The 21,059-nt window shown below is 44.0% G+C and overlaps 1 protein-coding gene and 1 non-coding gene across 4 annotated transcripts in view; one reads left to right on the top strand and one right to left on the bottom strand.

Annotated features, from left to right (window-relative positions):
- Positions 1-21,059, bottom strand: part of LOC126467694 (uncharacterized) — a 424,429-nt gene that overhangs the window by 164,680 nt on the left and 238,690 nt on the right. The gene's annotated exons all lie outside the window — the stretch shown is intronic.
- On the top strand, positions 808-882 carry Trnas-cga (transfer RNA serine (anticodon CGA)). Its single transcript has one exon. It is a non-coding gene; the product is annotated as a tRNA-Ser (tRNA).

The following is a 21,059-nucleotide window of genomic DNA, read 5'->3' as shown; positions in this document are numbered from 1 at the left end:
AATGCAGTTCTGATGCTATGTTCCAATACAACAGGCCCCAGTTCGAACAGGTCGTATCATCCAGGACTGGTTTTGTGAACACGAGAAAGAATTGTCTCATTCCACCTGGCCACTACAGTCACTAGCTCTAGACATTATTGAGCCTCTGTGGTCTATCTTGGAGAGAAGGGTGCATGATCGATGTCCACCTCCATAAGCGTTACCTCAATGTAACACTGTTTTGCAGGAAATATGGTCTATCATTCGCTTGAAAACCACACAGGACCTGTAATTATCCATACGCAGATGAATGGAAGCTGCTTTGAACGTCAACGGGCTTCCTATACCGTATTAGGCGCGATAATGTGTCGTGTATTTGGTGTTATCATATTTTTTCACCCCCTATATCTATTTTGTGTTAAACTCCGCACTAATTCTATTACTGATTCATTTGATCTGAGCAACAGATGAATTGAAGCTTCCTGGCAGATTAAAACTGTGTGCCGGACCGAGACTCGAACTCGGGACCTTTGCCTTTCGCGGGCAAGTGAGCACTTGTCCGCGAAAGGCAAAGGTCCCGAGTTCGAGTCTCGGTCCGCCACACAGTTTTAATCTACCAGGAAGTTTCATATCAGCGCACACTCCGCTGCAGAGTGAAAATCTCATTCTGGAAACATCCTCCAGGCTGTGGCTAAGCCATGTCTCCGCAATATCCTTTCTTTCAGGAGTGCTAGTTCTGCAAGGTTCGCAGGAGAGCTTCTGTAAAGTTTGGAAGGTGGGATACGAGATACTGGCAGAAGTAAAGCTGTGAGGACGGGGCGTGGGTCGTGCTTGGATAGCTCAGTTGGTAGAGCACTTGCCCGCGAAAGGCAGAGGTCCCGAGTTCGAGTCTCGGTCCGGCACACAGTTTTAATCTGCCAGGAAGTTTCATATCAGCGCACACTCCGCTGCAGAGTGAAAATTTCATTCTGGAAACAGATGAATTGCTTACGTGTGTAGTACTTTCTCTGTGCGTTTATCCACTGCAAGGCAGAAAAGGAAAATTTGGAAATAGTCTAAGAATTAATTTTTCAAGATGGAGAGCCACCGTAGCTGCAACAATATTGTGTTGGTAACCAGAGTAAACTGAAGCGTGTGAGAGCTGAAGAAACCATGAAGGCAACAGTACAGATTTGAGGCATTCAACAACAGTAAGTACCGTAACTTAAGTGATTTCATGATGATTCGACATCAGGACGTCAAAGTTGTTTGCGCACTTTGGTGAAAGGAATCAAATATTTTGCTGTCATTTACTGTTGCCATAATTTCCAAAATTATCAAGTTGACTATAATTTCATTTTAAACTGTAGTGACACTCTGAAGCATATGTACATTACAAACAGTTTGATTGCTTAATAATTAAACTGGGGTAGAAGCTGAGCAATCCTGGGCAGAGTGATTCAGGGAAGTAGTATGTTGGTCATCTTGGATACTGCATTCAGGCGGTTCTTTATAATACAATATAAGTACAGCGATATTTTTACTAATTTAAATTTGAACTAAGTATTGAAAATTGGAAAAGAAGTGCAGAAACGTGAGAATTAAGAGTATGTGATGACGTCATGTTCTCCGTAAATTTCGCCTACGATCAGCTTATCTTCGCCGAGGAGGAAGAGGACGTGTCTTATACGTTAAGAAAGCCGTTGGGCGTGAAAATTAACTTTGCAAAGATGAATACTTGGTTGTCGGAGGTATGGAAAGGGATCTTGTTTGGAAGACGGATCTATAGTGAAACATAACCGTTCATATAAATATTTTCGGACAGCCATTTCGGATAAAGGTGGAAGTAAAGAGGAAATAAAGCACAAAGTAGGAAAGAGAAAGGTGGAAATTAAGCAGTTACACTCCATAATTTGGAATAAAACGACGTCAAAAAATTTTAAAAGGATATACGAAACTTGAGTTGAGAGCATTGCTCTGTATGGTGCTGAAAGTTGGGAAGGATCGACGAGAAGAAATTAAAGGCATTGGAAATGGAGTTTTGGAGACGAAGCCGTGAAGTAACAATAAGAGAAATGAGAAATGAAGTGCTACAAGCACAGATGGGAGTTATAAAAGATATAGAATACACAACTGAAAATAAACGGCTAACGTAGTATAGACATCTTAGAAGAATGCCAGAGGAAAGATGACCCTGTAAAGTGTGGCACTGGAGACCTCCATGACATAGAAAAAGAGGAAGACCCCGGTTACTTTGGAACGATGGAGTGAGGCATGAGACGCAGGACAAGGCTATGCAAGAAGAGGACTGGAGAAATAGGAGACGAAAATTTGCATGCAAGAGACGCCAAATGGCGTAGAAAACTCCTAGAAGGAAGAAGGGAGGAAAAATAAAATCTCACACATAAGGTATTTGCTCTGTTTATTTATTTTTTTGTTTCCGCCTGTTTCAGATTTCGATAACGTGTTAACGATTTGTCGGCAATACAGTCTTCAAAGGTGAAACATAGTAGCGAAATTCTGACGATCTTTTAGAATTATCGACCCCAGCATTAGCCTGAAGTGATTTAAGGAGAGTACTGAAAAACTAACTCTGGATGACAGCACGGGACTTATGAGTCCACTGTTTAATTCAGTACACGACCTCGCTGTGTGTCCCTTATTGCGCTATAAATACGATCGTAAATGTTAGATTAAGAACGATATTCTGCTATCGAAACGCATAAGATATGTCGCACGTGGTTATTACCGGTCATGCATTCTGAGCTTAGACCGTTAGCCGTACAGCCTTTTGTTACACAATCACTCTGTAGATCGTGGTCTAGTGGTTACCGTCGTCACCTTTAGATCGCGGAGTCCCAGTGCGATTCACAGCCGCGTCGGAGATTTTCTTCGCTCGGAGGCTGGGTGTTCGCGTTGTCCACATTTCGCCTCATCTCCCCATAACTTAATTTTACACACTTTAATACGGAAAAAGAACACTTATTAATTTATAAAACAAATTATTTCATACTAAAACTGATCGAAGAACCTCACCTCTCAACTGTCAGCTGCCTAATGATCCATCTCGCAGACGATGAGTCGCGTAAACAAACACTGGAAATTGAATGATCGATCTAAGCTTAGAGTCGGACCATCCCAGGATAGATTAACGAGTTTCTACCGCGTATACAAAAGCATTATCAGTGAACAGATGAGGATGTCATACAATAGCTAGGTTTTTTAAACATTTACCTATAGTTGTAGACCGTTCACCTGGTTTCCTACAAAGTTCCATATTACAAAATACAGCAATAGCTGCACTTCTTACATACAGGGTGTCCAAAAAGGGAGTTTTTACTGTTTTAACTAAAATAACTCGAACAAAAATAACAAAAACGACGTATTTTTAAGTCACATAGATTACCACTTCATTAGTCATAATGTTTTAGTGTTGAAGATGTTCATAGTGGTCGCGCGGTCTGAGGCGCCATGTCACGGATTGCGCGGCTCCTCCCGCAGGAGGTTCAACCCCTACCTCGGGTATGGGTGTGAGTGTTGTCCTTAGCCTTAAGTTAGTTTAAGTAGGATTTAAGTCTAGGGGCCGATGACCTCAGCAGTTTGGTCCCTTAGGAATTCACACACATTTGGACATTTTGTTCAAAATGTAAACATGTGACGCTGTCTTTAGCGAAGAAACTGGAAGGCTAAAAAAGATTAAATAAAAGCTTGTCTTTTCAAAACATTGCAAGAGAGGTTGTGATTGGCATAAGAACTGTGAAAGACTGGAGAAAATACAGGATACTCTCGAAAGTCATACAGTCACGACTGATTATGAGAAAGGATGAAATTACGCAGGACTTTGAACAAGCTTAAAAATGAAATTTTACACAATGTTTTGTGGGTGTGGTCTGAGCAGGAGAGAAGAAATGGAACTCTGTTGTCTGGGCCAGTCATAAAAAGAAAAGGCACTGATTTTGTTTGAAGAGTTAGAAAGAAACAATGAAAATGAAAATTTTTCAGCGAGAAATGGCTTATTATATCGATGGAGAAAACGACATGGCAGTCGCACTGTACTATTTCCGGCGAAAAGCTGTCTGCTGACGAAACAGCTGCCAACGAATTTATTCTGAAATTTCAAGACGTATCTAGAGAGCTTAATTTCACTCCTGATCAAGTGTAACACACTGATAAGTCTGACAAACTACAAAATGCTCCCAACAAGAACTCTTGCTGCACATAACTTACCAAAGATAGAATAGCTATTGCTCTCTGTTGTAACGCTAATGGCACTCACAAGATATTGTACTGTTGCAGGGAGACGATTACTGAACTATATGAAATAAAATCGTCGTAGCTTCTGAACGGTTTGAGTCAGAACGTTCAAACTGCACGGTTGGCCGCGGGACATGATGGGAATTAGTATGAGCATGCATTGTTTGGTTTAGCGACGAAGCCATCTTTCGTTTGGATGGGTTCGTTAGTAAGCAAAGTTGACTTATTTGGGGGACTGAGAATCCGCACTGGGCGGCCGGTGTGGACGAGCGGTTCTACACGCTTCAGTCTGGAACCGCGCGACCGCTACGGTCGCAGGTTCGAACCCTGCCTCGGGCCTTAGGTTACTTTGATTTAAGTAGTTCTAAGTTCTAGGGGACTGATGACCTCAGATGTTAAGTCCCATAGTGCTCAGAGCCTACCGCATTGTACGATCGAGAAGTATCTTCACCTTCAACGGGTGACTGTGCGATGTGCAATGTCCAGTCAGGGAATAATCGGTGCGATATTCCTTGATGGCACGGCGACTTCCGAACGGTACGTGATGGTTTTGGAAGATGATTTCATTCCCTTTATCCAAAGTGACCCAGATTTCGACAAGATGTGGTGAAGCAAGTCGGAGCTCGACCTCATCGAAGCTGTAGAGTGTTTGACGTCGTGGGTGAGCAATTTGGTGACCGCATTGTGGCTCTGGGGTACCCAGAAGCCACTGGCATTGGCCTCGATTGGCCGCCATATTGTATGGATCTGAACATATGCTACTCCTTTCTGTGGGGCTATGTTATAGACAAGCTGTACAGCAATAAACCCAAAATCATTGTTGAGCTGGAAAAAGCCGTTAGGGATGTCATCGACAGCACCGATGTTCTGATACTTCAGCGGGTCATGCATAATTTCGCTATTCTTCTGCTCCACATCATCGCCAATGATGGCAGGCATATCGAACATGTCGTAACCTAAATTCGAATATGTGTAGTGACGTTCACGTGTTGAATAAAGTGTGTGTGTGTTTTTTTGTTTTCATGTTGTTGTTGTGTTGATCTTCGTCCTGAGACTGGTTTGATGCAGCTCTCCATGCTACTCTATCGTGTGCAAGCTTCTTCATCTCCCAGTAACTACTGCAACCTACATCCTTCTGAATCTGCTTAGTGTATTCATCTCTTGGTCTCCCTCTACGAATTTTACCCTCCACGCTGCCCTCCAATGCTAAATTTGTGATCCCTTGATGCCTCAGAACATGTCGTACCAGCCGATCCCTTCTTCTAGTCAAGTTGTACCACAAACTCCTCCCCAATTCTATTCAGTACCTCCTTATTAGTTATGTGATCTACCCCTCTAATCTTCAACATTCTTCTGTAGCACCACATTTCGAAAGCTTCTATTCTCTTCTTGTCCAAAGTATTTATCGTCCATGTTTCACTTCCGTACATGGCAAAACTCCATTCAAATACTTTCAGAAAGCCGCGTGGGATTAGCCGAGCGGTCTAGGCCGCTGCAGTCATGGACTGTGCGGCTGGTCCTGGCGGAGGTTCCAGTCTTCCCTTGAGCATGGGTGTTTGTGTTTGTCCTTAGGATAATTTAGGTTAAGTAGTGTGTAAGTTTAGGGACTGATGACCTTAGCAGTTAAGTCCTACACACATTTGAACATTTTTAACTTTCAGAAACGACTTCCCGACGCTTAAATCTATACTCGATGTTAACAAATTTTTCTTCTTCAGAAACGCTTTTCTTGCCATTGCCAGTGTACATTATATATCCTCTCTACTTCGATCATAAACAGTTATTTTGCTCCTCTAATAGCAAAACTCCTCTATTACTTTAAGTGTTTCATTTCCTAATCTAATTCCCTCAGCATCACCCGACTTAATTCGACTACATTCCATTATCCTCGTTTTGCTTTTGTTGATGTTCATCTTATATACTCCTTTCATGACACTGTCCATTCCGTTCAACTGCTCTTCGAAGTCCTTTGCTCTCTCAGACAGAAATACAATGTCGTCGGCGAACCTCAAAGTTTTTATTTCTTCTCCACGGATTTTAACACCTACTCCGAATTTTTCTTTTGCTTCCTTCACTGCTTGCTCAATATACAGATTGAATAACATCGGGGAGAGGCTACAACCCTGTCTCACTCCCTTCCCAACCACTGCTTCCCTCTCATGCCCCTCGACTCTTATAACTGCCATCTGGTTTGTGTACAAATTGTAAATAGTCTTTCGCTCCCTGTATTTTACCCCTGCCACCTTCAGAATTTGAAAGAGAGTATTCCAGTTAACGTTGTCAAAAGCTTTCTCTAAGTCTACAAATGCTAGAAACGTCGGTTTGCCTTTCCTTAATCTTTCCTCTAAGATAAGTCGTAGGATCAGTATTGCCTCACGTGTTCGAATATTTCTACGGAATCCAAACTGCTCTTTCCCGTGGTCAGCTTCTGCCAGTTTTTCCACTCGTCTGTAAAGAATTCGCGTTAGTATTTTGCAGCCGTGACTTATTAAACTGATAGTTCGGTAATTTTCACATCTGTCAACACCTGCTTTCTTTGGGATTGGAATTATTATATTCTTCTTGAAGTCTGAGCGTATTTCGCCTGTCTCATTTCCGTAGGTGAATCTGCGGAAGGATCAGGATTTTTTTTTTCATGTAGCTCAATAATTGTCACCCTGTAAGTTTGGATTCAAAAATGGTTCAAATAGCTCTGAGCACTATGGGACTTAACATCTGAGGTCATCAGTCGCCTAGAACTTAGAACTACTTAAACCTAACTAACCTAAGGACATCACACACATCCATGCCCGAGGCAGGATTCGAACCTGCGACCGTAGCGGTCACGCGGTTCCAGACTGTAGCGCCTAGAACCGCTTGGCCACCCCGGCCGGCGTAAGTTTCGGGTCAATAAAAGTATTCCTCTGATAATCCGTCCTATTTGCCGTTCCGACCATGCTCCCGGTTTCGTCGGGAACGGAGCAGATAGTTGGACGGTATCCCGTCCTCGGCACAGAGGCCTGGCGCGGCTGTTACTCTCCGCCTTGGCTGGGACCTTCGCTCGGGAGTTCGTAGCAGGGCAAGCGGGCTATCTGCTGAGGCGCGGTGAATCCCCGGCTCCTTCCTGCGCCGGCTAATTATTTACAGCAGCGAGTTTAATTAGGGAGTTGCGAGGAGGTGCGAAAGCCGCCCCCTCGACTGAAGAATTCCGCTCGGCCTTGTAATTTAAACAAAGCGGCGCGGAGGCAACTTTTAGTCCGGTACGCTGCGTGGCCGCCCTTCGCAGCCAATAAAATGCTGGGGCATTTTAATTACGGCGCGGCAATCGGCACGCCGCGGCCGACAAACAAACTCCATTAACGTCTCCGGCTGCAAATGGCGGCCGCTGGCGGCGCCGATATTGCGCATCTCCCAGCTCCCGGAGGCGCCTGCACTTACTGTGCGTGTAGACCGCCACGCACCCCAGAGCCGACGGCGCACGAGTGCTGGCCACTGCACAGGGTGGGTCATTCCAACCTGCACCATCCCTTTCGTCCGTGTACGTTTTAAGCTATCGACACGATAGTTCCGGCAGATGACAGTGGACAGAGGATCGCGCAATTTTATCGCATGGAAAACGCTGTTAACTCATATACAGGATGAAGCAAAGTTCGCCTACTCGGTCTTCGCAGCGCGATTTCTCACATACTAGCAATACAAATATTGGAACACGTGAGGCAATACTGATGTTACGAAAGATTAAGGAAAGACAAACCTACGTTTCTAGCATTTGTAGACTTAGAGAAAGCTTTTGACAATGTTGACTGGAATACTCTCTTTCAAATTCTGAAGGTGGCAGGGGTCAAAGACAGGGAACGAAAGGCTATTTAAATTTGTACAGAAACCAGATGGCAGTTATAAGAGTCGAGGGGCCTGAAAGGGAAGCAGTGGTTGGGAAGGGAGTGAGACAGGGTTGTAGCCTCTCCCCGATGTTATTCAATCTGTATATTGAGCAAGCAGCAAAGGAGGGACCTTATACCAATTATATGGCTGTCGGCTGTCCACATACCCTTCCTGATTTAGACGTACTGCATGTTGCATAAAACCAGTCGGTAGGGGCAGCTGAATCACACTATACTACGCCACTGCCTTGGCTCACATCAACAGTGGAGGGTCACATGACCGCCTGATACCATTGTACACCAACTGCAGCTCCCCAAACCGTCCAATATACTCTTTTAAAGGAATGACTGATATTTTGTCCGATAAGAGAACTGCAGTCCAAGTTAACCATCTAGAAACAAGTAAAAATACTAGAGATTATTTTACAAACTTCCGAAGGACCAATCGTCTTCCTATAAACATACATTCATAACTATATATATATGAAGGTAGTATATGTGCCCGAAAGAACAGATACCATTGAATGACCGTGCAGCTTCTCTAGAATGAAATGATAATTAAATCGACACCCTAGCTGCAAACAGGCGTTGATATTCATTATTGGGGACATGAAAATGTGTGCCCCCACCTGGACTCGAACCCGGGATCTCCCGTTTACATGGCATACGCTTTATCCATTGTTCGTTGTTGATCGTTGTGTTTGGTCCTTGCGGACGTCACATGACTTCCGTTCAAGTTCGTTTGTTGATCCTTCCACTCAGTTTTTTTTTATCATTATTATTATTACAGAGGCCAAGCGGCTCGCTGACCGAACACGCTGAGCTATCGTGCCAGGTAATCCATCTGAGCTACCAAGGGCACAGAGGATAGTGCGCCTTCAGGGACTTATCCCTTACACGCTCCCCGTGAGACCCATATTCCCAACATGTCCACACCACTACAATCGTAGTGCGCCTAATAGATGTTTGCCCATCAGACTCATTACTCGTGGCAGATTAATCTACCAAGTCCCGTACGAGTTGGTGCATAGCGTGTGCGTTCGCATAAGGCCAATGGCCGGGTAGCCATATTTTAACTATATATAGGAAGGTGCAGCTTCTCTAGTCGGGGCACACATTTTCAGCATGTCCCCAATGATGCATATCAACGCCTGTTTGCAGCTAGGGTGTCGATTTAACTATCATTTCATTCTAGAGAAGCTGCACAGTCATTCAATGGTACCTGTTCTTTCGGGAACAGATACTACCTTCACATATATAATTAAAATATGGCTACCCGGCCATTGACCTTCTTACGTGAACGCACACGCTATGCCCCAACTCGTACGGGACTTGGTAGATTAATCTGCCACGAGTAATGAGTGTGATGGGCAAACATCTGTTAGGCGCACTACGATTGTAGTGGTGTGGACATGTTGGGAATGAGAGTCTCACGGGGAGCGTGCAAGGGATAAGTCCCTGAAGGCGCTCTATCCTCTGTGCGCTCGGTGGCTCAGATTGATTCAAAAATGGCTCAAAGCACTATGGGACTTAACATCTGAGGTCATCAGTCCCTCGGACTTAGAACTACTTAAACCTAAGGACATCACACACATCCATGCCCGAGGCAGGATTCGAACCTGCGCCCGTAGCGATCACGCGGTTCCAGACTGAAGCGCCTAGAACCGCTCGGCCACTCCGGCCGGCTCAGATTGATAAAGCGTCTGCCAAGTAAGCAGGAGATCCCAGGTTCGAGTCCCGTTCGGGACACACATTTTCAACATGTCCCCAATGATACATATCAACGCCTGTTTGCAGCTAGGGCGTCGATTATCAATACATACATAAACTGAGCTTCGAGGGGTCGGGAGAAGGGATAAATCAGTAAACGTGAGACGCCTGGTAAGCAGCTAGTATATAATACTAGTGGAAGTGGAGCACTTTACTGCAGCCGATCGCCCACCAGCAGCTGCGAACGAGGACCACCCGCCGCCACTCTAGGTGAGTGAGGCGGCCTGCCCAAACCAGTCGGCAAACGGGTTTTCGGCGAGGTGGGCTATATATAGCTCGCGCCGAGCCGTTGTATTAAGTAATCACCGGGCGCTACTTGAACATGCTAGTGACACAATTTCTCAGTTGAACCGCTGGTCGCGCCTTCTCTGCCGAACACATCGTCAGAACACAGGGTGCTACGAATAGAATATCGAGTCGCATTTTGCATTCAAATGGTCTGAAGCTGAATGATTAGCCTGAATTACCTTGTTAAATAGGACTTGTTATATCGTTTCTATGACGAAAGGTACAAGCTTGTATTGACTCCGACAGTTCTAACAAGGGAACCTCCCCATCGCACCCCCCTCAGATTTAGTTATAAGTTGGCACAGTGGATAGGCCTTGAAAAACTGAACACAGATCAATTGAGAAAACAGGAAGAAGTTGTGTGGAACTGTGAAAAAATAAGCAAAATATACAAACTGAGTAGTTCATCGCAAGATAGGCAACAATAAGGACACTGGGACCGCAGCAGCGCCGTGGTCTTGTGGTAACGTGAGCAGCTGCGGAACGAAAGGTCCTTGGTTCAAATCTTCCATCGAGTGAAAACTTTAAATTTTTATTTTCAGTTTATGTGACAAACTCTTACGTTTTCATCACTTTTTTGAGAGTGATTATCACATCCACAAGAAAACCTAAATCGGGCAAGGTAGAAGAATCTTTTTACCCATTCGCCAAGTGTACAAATTAGGTGGGTCGACAACATATTCCTGTCATATGACGCACATGCCGTCACCAGTGTCGTATAGAATATATCAGATGTGTTTTCCTGTGGAGGAATCGGTTGACCTATGACCTTGCGATCAAATGTTTTCGGTTCCGATTGGAGAGGCACGTCCTTTCGTCTACTAATCGCACGGTTTTGCGATGCGGTCGCAAAACACAGACACTAAACTTTTTACAGTGAACAGAGACGTCAATGAACGAACGGACAGATAATAACTATGCAAAAATAAAGAAAGTAAAATTTTCACTCGTGGGAAGACTTGAACCAAGGACCTCTCCTTCTGCAGCTGCTCACGCTACCACGGGACCACGGCGCTCCTGAGCTCACTCTCTCCTTTATGTTGCTTATGTGGCCAAGACTGATGACCAGTTTGTATATTTTGCTTATTTTTTCACAGTTCCACACAACTTCTTCCTGTTTTCTCAATTGATCTGTGTTCAGTTTATCAAGGCCTATCCACTGTGCCAAGTTATAACTAAATCTGAGGGGGGTGCGATGGGGAGGTTCCCTTGTAAGTAGTGTACGGGGACCGTTAGCTCGGCGTTTAAAGTAATGTTCGGAATGCTTTCTGTTGTTAAGTTCCTTTGAGATTACGTGCATTACGTAGTTCGCTACAACACTGCACATCGCACCCGCAGTTGTAATGGCTGTTTTTAGTCTCATTTTGGAGCGATTGGCATGGCCTCCCCGTCAGGTTGTTTGATTGTAACTTATGCTGGTTTCTAATACGCATTAGCACGTAGCATTCTTGACGCGTCAACGTTTGTTTTGTACTTGTATACATGAACATGCTGGAATGATCAGTACAGGAGACACGTAGCAAGGGCAGGAAAAAATTAGAATGCGTAAAACAGAATACAGATGATGTTAGATATAGCAGCCACGTAAAGACAAAAAGAACAAGGCAGAAAAGAATGCAGGACTGCATAAAACCAGATGGAACATTGACGACGTAAAAAGCGCGAGTCCCTAAAATATGTCACATCTTTTTCATTTTCGATACTAATGTATTTAGCTTATTGCGTAAGCAAGAGCGAGTCGCTGATATATGTCACCAAAGCACTAGGAAAAATAGACTTACGTCTGTGTTTAATTTCTCATCTGCAGGATAAGTTACCACGAAATTTGCAATATTGTGCCAGTTAAGATTTAAAGATGCCTCCTGGCGTTACAGGTCTCTCATGCGCTTCAATAAACTTCTACCGTTAGCAGTGTTATTTCACAGGTATAGTTCTACACTAACTTACTTAAATGGTGCAGAGTGAAGTGTACCATGGCTAAAGACAATAGGCCTCTTTTGTGGTGTCACCGCCAGACACCACACTTGCTAGGTGGTAGCTTTTAAATCGGCCGCGGTCCGTTAGTATACGTCGGACCCGCGTGTCGCCACTATCAGTGATTGCAGACCGAGCGCCGCCACACGGCAGGACTAGTCTAGTGAGACTCCCTAGCACTCGCCCCAGTTGTACAGCCGACTTTGCTAACGATGGTTCACTGCCTACATACGCTCTCATTTGCCGAGACGACAGTTTAGCATAGCCTTCAGCTACGTCATTTGCTACGACCTAGCAAGGCGCCATATTCAGTTACTATTCTGAACAGATAATATTGTGAATCATGTACCGTCAAGAGCGACGTTCATCATTAATGGATTAAAGTTAAGTATCAAAGTAGCTACGTCCGCTTTCTGAATTCTAATTCCTTGTGATGTTCCAGACCTCACCTCAGTATAGTCCTTCCCTCCTCACGCCAGCCTGCGTGAGCTAAAACGAGTGCATTTCGGCCTCCCTACGTAACACGGTGTTGGGTCTTCTGCCAACACAACATCTTTATTCAGAAGGACTAGGGTTCGAATATGCACCTTGTCATCCAGGTTTAAGTTTTGAGAAGTTTTCTTAAATCGATTAAGATGAATTCCGAGATGTTTTCTTTGAATGGGGAGTGATCAATTTAATTTTACCTTCTGATATTCCGTCTCTTCGACCGGGCTTTTGAACCTTATATTCCTTCCGTTTTACGATAACGACGGAACGTTATATTCTTATCGGCACTGTCTTCCATTAGATGTCCTGTGTCCTTGTCTTTAGTCGATCTGAGGACCGACCTATTGGGCAGACGACTATTTTTTGGCATATTAGAAATCAAAATTATATGCTACATATTAGAAATCAACATTATGTCTTAGAAAAAAATGTACCCTACGCGCGACCACGATCGATCCCAGAAACTGAGGAACTCGTGCTAAGCCACCGAGCCACGACAGTTACAGAGAAAGGAAAAAAGTCGTAGCACCGATCGTGGCCGGGAGCGATCATTATCCGGCGTCGTAGCGAGCCGCATTTGGCCCACATCGTGTCTGGAACAGGAAGCCAGCCATTTAGCGCGGCGCCGGCGGGGCCAATAATTTAATTTGTGCGCCGATTGAGAGATAGCTGGCGAGGGCGCGGCACTTCTGCTGTGATCGCTCCACGTGGACCTCCGCGGTCAGCTTCCGCCAGGCCGCTGCTACTGCTGCGCCGCTCCTGTTACCGTTTATCAGATGCACGCCTTGGCGCCACCCGAGCGTCGCGGCCTGCCCAATACCTCCTTATCTGACTACCCGAGTCAGTCGCCATTATACGTCCACATCCAAACGGAGATGATCAGTATCTTTCCTTCAAACGATACTCCACATCTGCGTGTCCACATACACAGGGTGTGTTCTAATTAATAGTGAAAACCGTCACAGGTGGTAGTATACAACAACAGAAGCAAGAACCTTCCCGCCGACTGCTGTGGCCGAGCGGTTATAGGCGCTTCAGTCTGGAACCGCGCTGCTGCCATGGTCGCAGGTTCGAATCCTGCCTCGGCATGGATGTGTGTGATGCCCTTAGGTTAGTTAGTGTGGGTAGGCTGTTTAGGTTCTTATGTTGGTAACGCCACGTAGCGCTCTGTATGAAAATCACTGACTGTGTTGTGTGCAGTCTGTAGCTGGTTTGCATGGTTGGAATTTTTGCTATTGTAGTGCTGGGCAGTTGGATGTGAACAGCGCGTAGCGTTGCAGTTGGAGGTGAGCCGCCAGCAGTGGTGGATGTGGGGAGAGAGATGGCAAAATTTTGAAAGCGGGCGATCTGGACGTGTGTCCATCAGAAAGAGTAAATTTGTGATACTGTATATCATAAACTGATATATATATATATATATATATATATATATAAGTTCATGATATATATATATATATATATATATATATATATATATATATATATATATATAAGTTCATGATATATATATATATATATATATATATATATATATATATGATGACTTTTGAATATTATTAAGGTAAATACATTGTTTGTTCTCTATCAAAATCTTTCATTTACTAACTATGCCTTCAGTAGTTAGAATCTTTTATTTAGCTGGTAGTATTGGTGCTCGCTGTATTGCAGTAGTTCGAGTAACGAAGATTTTTGTGAGGTAAGTGATTTGTGAAAGGTATAGGTTAATGTTAGTCAGGGCCATTCTTTTGTAGGGACTATTGAAAGTCAGATAGCGTTGCGCTAAAAATATTGTGTGTCAGTTTAGTGATGATCAGAATAAGTAAAGAGAGAAATGGAGTACGTTCAGTTTTTCTCAGCTGTTTGAAAATCAAATAACGTGGAGGTTTTCCAGCACCGCCATTTATAAAATTTTTCTAAGGGGATGTTTCATTAGGATTAAGTACTTCTAAGTCTAGGGGACTGATGACCTCAGATGTTAAGACCCATAATGCTTAGAGCCATTTGAATCATTTGAAGAACCTTCCTGTAAATATGAATCCTCAACCGTTTGCGAGATAGCTGAGGATGTGTGGTTACGAGTTGTGCTGAATAATTCAGAGGAGTCGGAAACGTAGAAAAAAATAACAAAAGTAGTCCCACAGAGTTCAATTTTTGGTCTACTCCTGTTCCTTGTTACGTGTATGGGACCTCCCACTTAACACTGAGAAAGCAAAATTCGTACTTTTTCTACACAAGACTAGTGTTATAATAAATCCCACTACAGAGAAAGCAACAGAAGAGTTGACAAATGATATTTTCCAAAGAACTATTAAGGGGTTCTCTGAAAATGGACTCCCCCCAAATTTTGGAAAAAAAAACCACATTCACTTTCGGTTCTGAACAACAATTGATGTAGCACATGAGCAGGTGTCAGTAAATAGGGTAAAATGCTCCAAATTTTTGGGCGTATATACTGATGAAAACTCCAACTGGAAGAAGCATATTACTGAACTTGTCAAACAATTAAGTTCAGCTACGTTTGCTCTTTGTACAACTTCTCACCTTGGAAAGAAACGTATCAACCTTCTGACATACTTTGCATATTTCCACTCAATTATGTCGTACGGAATAGTTTTCTGGGGTAACTAATCACTTAAAAAGGAAGATTGATTGCATAAAAGCGAAGAGTAAGAACAATTTGTGGTGTTCACCTACAGATGTCAGGCGGCTAGGCATTTTAACTGCGCCGTCACAACATATATATTCGCTAATAAAATTCGTCATAAATAACCTATCGCAATTTGAGAAGAAAAAAAAATTGTTCAAATGGCTCTGAGCACTATGGGGCTTAACTTCTGAGGTCATCAGTCCCCTAGAACTTAGAACTACTTGAACATAACTAACCGAAGGACACCACACATATCCATGCCCGAGGCAGGATTCGAACCTGCGCTGATGCTAGGATTCAAGTGTGTCGCACCCCACGAAGCCACGGAACCAATTGTCCAACAAGGCAATGTACGAGCTGTTGGTGGCTTCATAATTGTGTGGTCTGTGTACACGAAATGGAAAGGTTATGTTCGACTACTTGGAGGCCATTTGTAGCCATTCATGTACTTCATGTTCCCAAACATCACCGGGCTAAATTTTTTCGCGATTGGTTTGAAGAACTTTCTGAACAAATCGAGTAAATCATTTGGACACACAAATCGTCCGACATAAATCCCATCGAACATTTATGGGACATAATCCAGAGGTCAGTTAGTGCACAAAATCCAGCTTCGGCAACACTTTCGCAATCATGGACGGCTACAGAGACTGCATGGCTCAAAATACACTACTGGCCATTAAAATTGCTACACCAAGAAGAAATGCAGATGATAAACGGGTATTTATTGGATTATTGGACAAATATATTATACTAGAACTGATATGTGATTACATTTTCACGCAATTTGGCTGCATAGATCCTGAGAAATCAGTACCCAGAACAACCACCTCTGGCCATAATAACGACCTTGATACGCCTGGGCATTGAATGAAACAGAGCTTGGATGGCGTGTACAGGTATAGCTGCACATGCAGATTCAACACGATACCACAGTTCATCAAGAGTACTGACTGGCGTATTGTGACGAGCCAGTTGATCGGCCACAATTGACCAGATGTTTTCAATTGGTGAGAGATCTGGAGAATGTGCTGGCCAGGGCAGCAGTCGAATATTTTCTATATCCAGAAAGGCCAGTACAGGACCTGTAACATGCGGTTGTGCATTATCCTGCTGAAATGTAGGGTTTCGCAGGGATCGAAAGAAGGGTAGAGCCACGGGTCGTAACATATCTGAAATGTAACGTCCACTGTTCAAAGTGCCGTCAATGCGAACAAGAGGTGACCGAGACATGTAACCAATGGCAGCCCATGCCATCACGCTGGGTGATACGCCAGTATAGCGATGACGAATACACGCTTCCAATGTGCGCTCACCGCGACATCGCCAAACACGGATGCGACCATCATGATGCTGTAGAAAGAACCTGGATTCATCCGAAAGAATGACGTTTTGCCATTCGTGCACCCAGGTTCGTCGTTGAGTACACCAACGCAGGCGCTCCTGTCTGTGATGAAGCGTCAAGGGTAACCGCAGCCACGGTCTCCGAGCTGATAGTCCATGCTGCTCCAAACGTCGTCGAACTGTTCGTGCAGATGGTCGTTGTCTTGCAAACGTCTCCATCTGTTGACTCAGGGATCGAGACGTGGCTGCATAATCCATTACAGCCATGCGTATAAGATGCCTGTCATCTCGACTGCTAGTGATACGAGGCCGTTGGGATCGAACACGACGTTCCGTATTACCCTCCTGAACCCACTGATTCCATATTCTGCTAACAGTCATTGGATCTTGACCAACGCGAGCAGCAATGTCGCGATACGATAAACCGCAATCGCGAAGGCTACAATCCAACCTTGATCAAAGTCGGAAACGTGATGGTAAGCATTTCTCCTCCTTAGACGAGGCATCACAACAACGTTTCACCAGGCAACGCTGGTGAACTGCAGTTTGTGTATGAGAAATCGGTTGGAAACTTTCCTCATGTCAGCACGTTGTAGGTATCGCACCGGCGCCAACCTTGTGTAAATGCTAATCATTTGCATATCACAGCATTTTCTTCCTGTCAGTTAAATTTCGCGTCTTTAGTACGTCATCTTCTTGGTGTAGCAATTTTAATGGCCAGCAGTGTATCTGCAGAGGACTTCCAACGACTTGAGTCCATGCCACATTGGATTGCTGCACAATGCCGGGCAAAAGGAGGTCCGACACGATAGTAAGAGGTATTCTACGACTTTTGTCATCTCAGTGTATGTGCACAATTCTGAAGTACGCACTTGCTTGTCTACATGGAGTAGACTTCAGAAGTTTTAGAGCACCGCTCAAGGGAGCCAATTTTCCTCTGCCCGCCACGGGCGCTAGGCAACCCGTCGGTACCATCCACTTGACCCATGCACGGATTAAAAACAGGCAGGCAAGCGAGCACGCGATGAGGAGCGGGCAGCTTAGCGCCCCTTCCTGACCTCGCCACTAATTACTGCTGCCTTCATTAACTCGCGGCGACGAACGGAACAGGCGGATACTTTTCACTCGCGCGCCAGCCGCTTCCGGACGATCCCCCGATGTCGGCAGAGGCCCTAAATCACCCCCATTAGCGCGCCGCTCCGGAATATTAAACAACGACCGCCGAAATTAGGCACATGTGCCGCTACTAATTTCCCGGGGCGCGCGAGGGTCACACGTGACTTGTAAGCTGTACTACCTGTTGTTGTTCAGGCTGGCGCGCGCTTCACTTGCAGAAGTTGCTCTAAAATGCGCGCTGCCGGTATACCAGCAGCCTGACGACCGCTACAGAGCCACCAATCACCAGCTGAGGATTTCATTATACCGCTCTCACTCATTCACTAAACAGTTTCGTATGTCCTATAGTGAAGGAGGACTTTCGCGGCTGGGGGACCAGCTGAGACGTACAACAGTAGGGAGACGCATCTATAATTAGTGTTTGTGTTCCTCTGTAACAGCTAATAACCATTATGAATATTATTCTACTTGCTAAACAACACGGTATTACTTCTGCTTTGAACATCCTTAGAACGGCTGTAAATGAAAATACTAATGAGAAGAAACGCAGTACATTAGCTTTGCTGCCTCAAAACTGTTTACATACCGCTGCACGCTTCACTCTCCTGTAATTACTGAATAGCATTGGGTGATAATGTGTCAGTCCAAATGTTTCGAGAATGGATTAATAAAGAAATAAAATAAAATAAAAAATAGCCAGCTGCGAGTAGGACTCGCGCACTGAGGTTTCCGTACAAACTCAATTGTGTGTCTATAAAGTTCATCTATTCCTGGAATCGAGGATCTCGACAATTTCTGTCTGTTGTCGATAATGATGCTGGCAAGATCTCGGTCCCACGGATTCCAAGACTTTCGAGAATGTTTTAAATTCAAGTTTGAAGTCGGATAACGAATAACAAAAATTTCTTTTCAAGTGATATAACTATAAATTAATAATAATTTTCTGAGTTTTTCCTTCACTTGTAATGTGAAACCATTCTTCTTGCTAAATTTTATGATTCTACGTCAAGGAGTCGAGGGACATGAAAGGGAAGCAGTGGTTGGGAAGGGAGTAAGACAGGGTTGTAGCCTCTCCCCGATGTTGTTCAATCTGTATATTGAGCAAGCAGTAATGGAAACAAAAGAAAAATTCGGAGTAGGTATTAAAATCCATGGAGAAGAAATAAAAACTTTGAGGTTCGCCGATGACATTGTAATTCTGTCAGAGACAGCAAAGGACTTGGAAGAGCAGTTGAATGGACTGGACAGTGTCTTGAAAGGAGGATATAAGATGAACATCAACAAAAGCAAAACAAGGATAATGGAATGTAGTCTAATTAAGTCGGGTGATGCTGAGGGAATTAGATTAGGGAATGAGGCACTTAAAGTAGTGAAGGAGTTTTGCTATTTGGGGAGCAAAATAACTGATGATGGTCGAAGTAGAGAGGATATAAAAGGTAGGCTGGCAATGGCAAGGAAAGCGTTTCTGAAGAAGAGAAATTTGTTAACATCCAGTATTGATTTAAGTGTCAGGAAGTCATTTCTGAAAGTATTCGTATGGAGTGTAGCCATGTATGGAAGTGAAACATGGACGATAAATAGTTTGGATAAGAAGAGAATAGAGGCTTTCGAAATGTGGTGCTACAGAAGAATGCTGAAGATTAGATGGGTAGATCACATAACTAATGAGGAAGTATTGAATAGGATTGGGGAGAAGAGAAGTTTGTGGCACAACTTGACCAGAAGAAGGGATCGGTTGGTAGGACATGTTCTGAGGCATCAAGGGATCATCAATTTAGTATTGGAGGGCAGCGTGGACGGTAAAAATCGTAGAGGGAGACCAAGAGATGAATACACTAAGCAGATTCAGAAGGATGTAGGTTGCAGTAGGTACTGGGAGATGAAAAAGCTTGCACAGGATAGAGTAGCATGGAGAGCTGCATCAAACCAGTCTCAGGACTGAAGACCACAACAACAACAACGTCAAGGAGAATTACCTTATAGGTTTTAATATAATTACAAATTAACAGTTCAGGATTTTTCCCTTTACTCGTACTGTGAAACATTCTTTCCTGACAAATTTTTTGATTCTAGACCAACGGGAAGCACCCTACAGATTTTGATGAGTGAGTCTGCTATATCAAAATATGTAACGTAAATGGCGGCATCTTTTGATTGCACTGAGTTAGAAGAGTGTATTTATTACACCGCCAAGGACTATAAACCTTAGTATGTGACATAAATTTCAGTTTGATATGTCTGCACGTTCCTGAGAAAAAGGGTTCTTAACAGACGCATGCACAGAGAGTCTGATGACAAATGACCAAAAACTATTTTTTTTTCGAGTGATACAGTTACAAATTAAAAACTTCCGGTTTTTTTCCTTTGTTTTTAGGTGAAACCTTGCTTCCTGCCAAATTTCATGATTTCTAGGTGAAAGGGAAGTTCCATGTAGGTTTAGATGAGTGAATTTGAGAGTATCAAAGTATGTGACACAAAAGACCATATCTTTTGATTGCATTTACGTATATGCTTCACTTTTTTACGTCACCAAGGGTCCCTAGACCTGAAGGTGTGACATAAATTTAAGCTTGTTATGTCCATCCGATCCTGAAAAAAGGGTTTTGAACAGTCAGACAGCCAGACAGATGGACAACAAACTGATCCGATAAGTGTTCCGTTTTTACGGGCTACCGGCCGGTGTGGCCGTGCGGTTAAAGGCGCTTCAGTCTGGAACCGCGTGACCGCTCCGGTCGCAGGTTCGAATCCTGCCTCGGGCATGGATGTGTGTGATGTCCTTAGGTTAGTTAGGTTTAAGTAGTTCTAAGTTCTAGGGGACTAATGACCACAGATGTTAAGTCCCATAGTGCTCAGAGCCATTTGAACCATTTTTACGGACTGAGGTACGGAACCCTAATAAATTATTTAAAAAATTAAGATGGCTGTTTTTATGCTTCAGGGGTTCTTCATAGTCTCTCCTTATCGGAGTACAACGCACAGAACGTATACGCAGCAATGTAAATCTGTCAGAAAAGTTTTTCTTTGGGAAGCTGTTGCTCTCATGCATCACTTTGTCTCGAATGTCGGTTATGGCTTCAAAATGGTTGAAATGGCTCTGAGCACTATGGACTTAACATCTGAGGTCATCAGTCCCCTAGACTTGGAACTACTTAAACCTAACTAACCTAAGGACATCACACACATATATTCCCGAGGCAGGACTCGAACCTGCGACCATAGCGGTCGCGTGGTTGCAGACTAAAGCGTCTAGAACCGGTCGACCACAGCAGCCGGCTCGGTTATGGCGTCAAAGCGTTGATCGCTCATATGAATTTCTGCTCTTTGACTTTTTGTCCCAGGTTAATATTGATAACACCAAG

Source organism: Schistocerca serialis, chromosome 1, assembly GCF_023864345.2.
Source record: "Schistocerca serialis cubense isolate TAMUIC-IGC-003099 chromosome 1, iqSchSeri2.2, whole genome shotgun sequence".
In the NCBI taxonomy this organism is placed as follows: domain Eukaryota; kingdom Metazoa; phylum Arthropoda; class Insecta; order Orthoptera; family Acrididae; genus Schistocerca; species Schistocerca serialis.
This window is presented reverse-complemented; position numbering and strand designations above follow the sequence as displayed.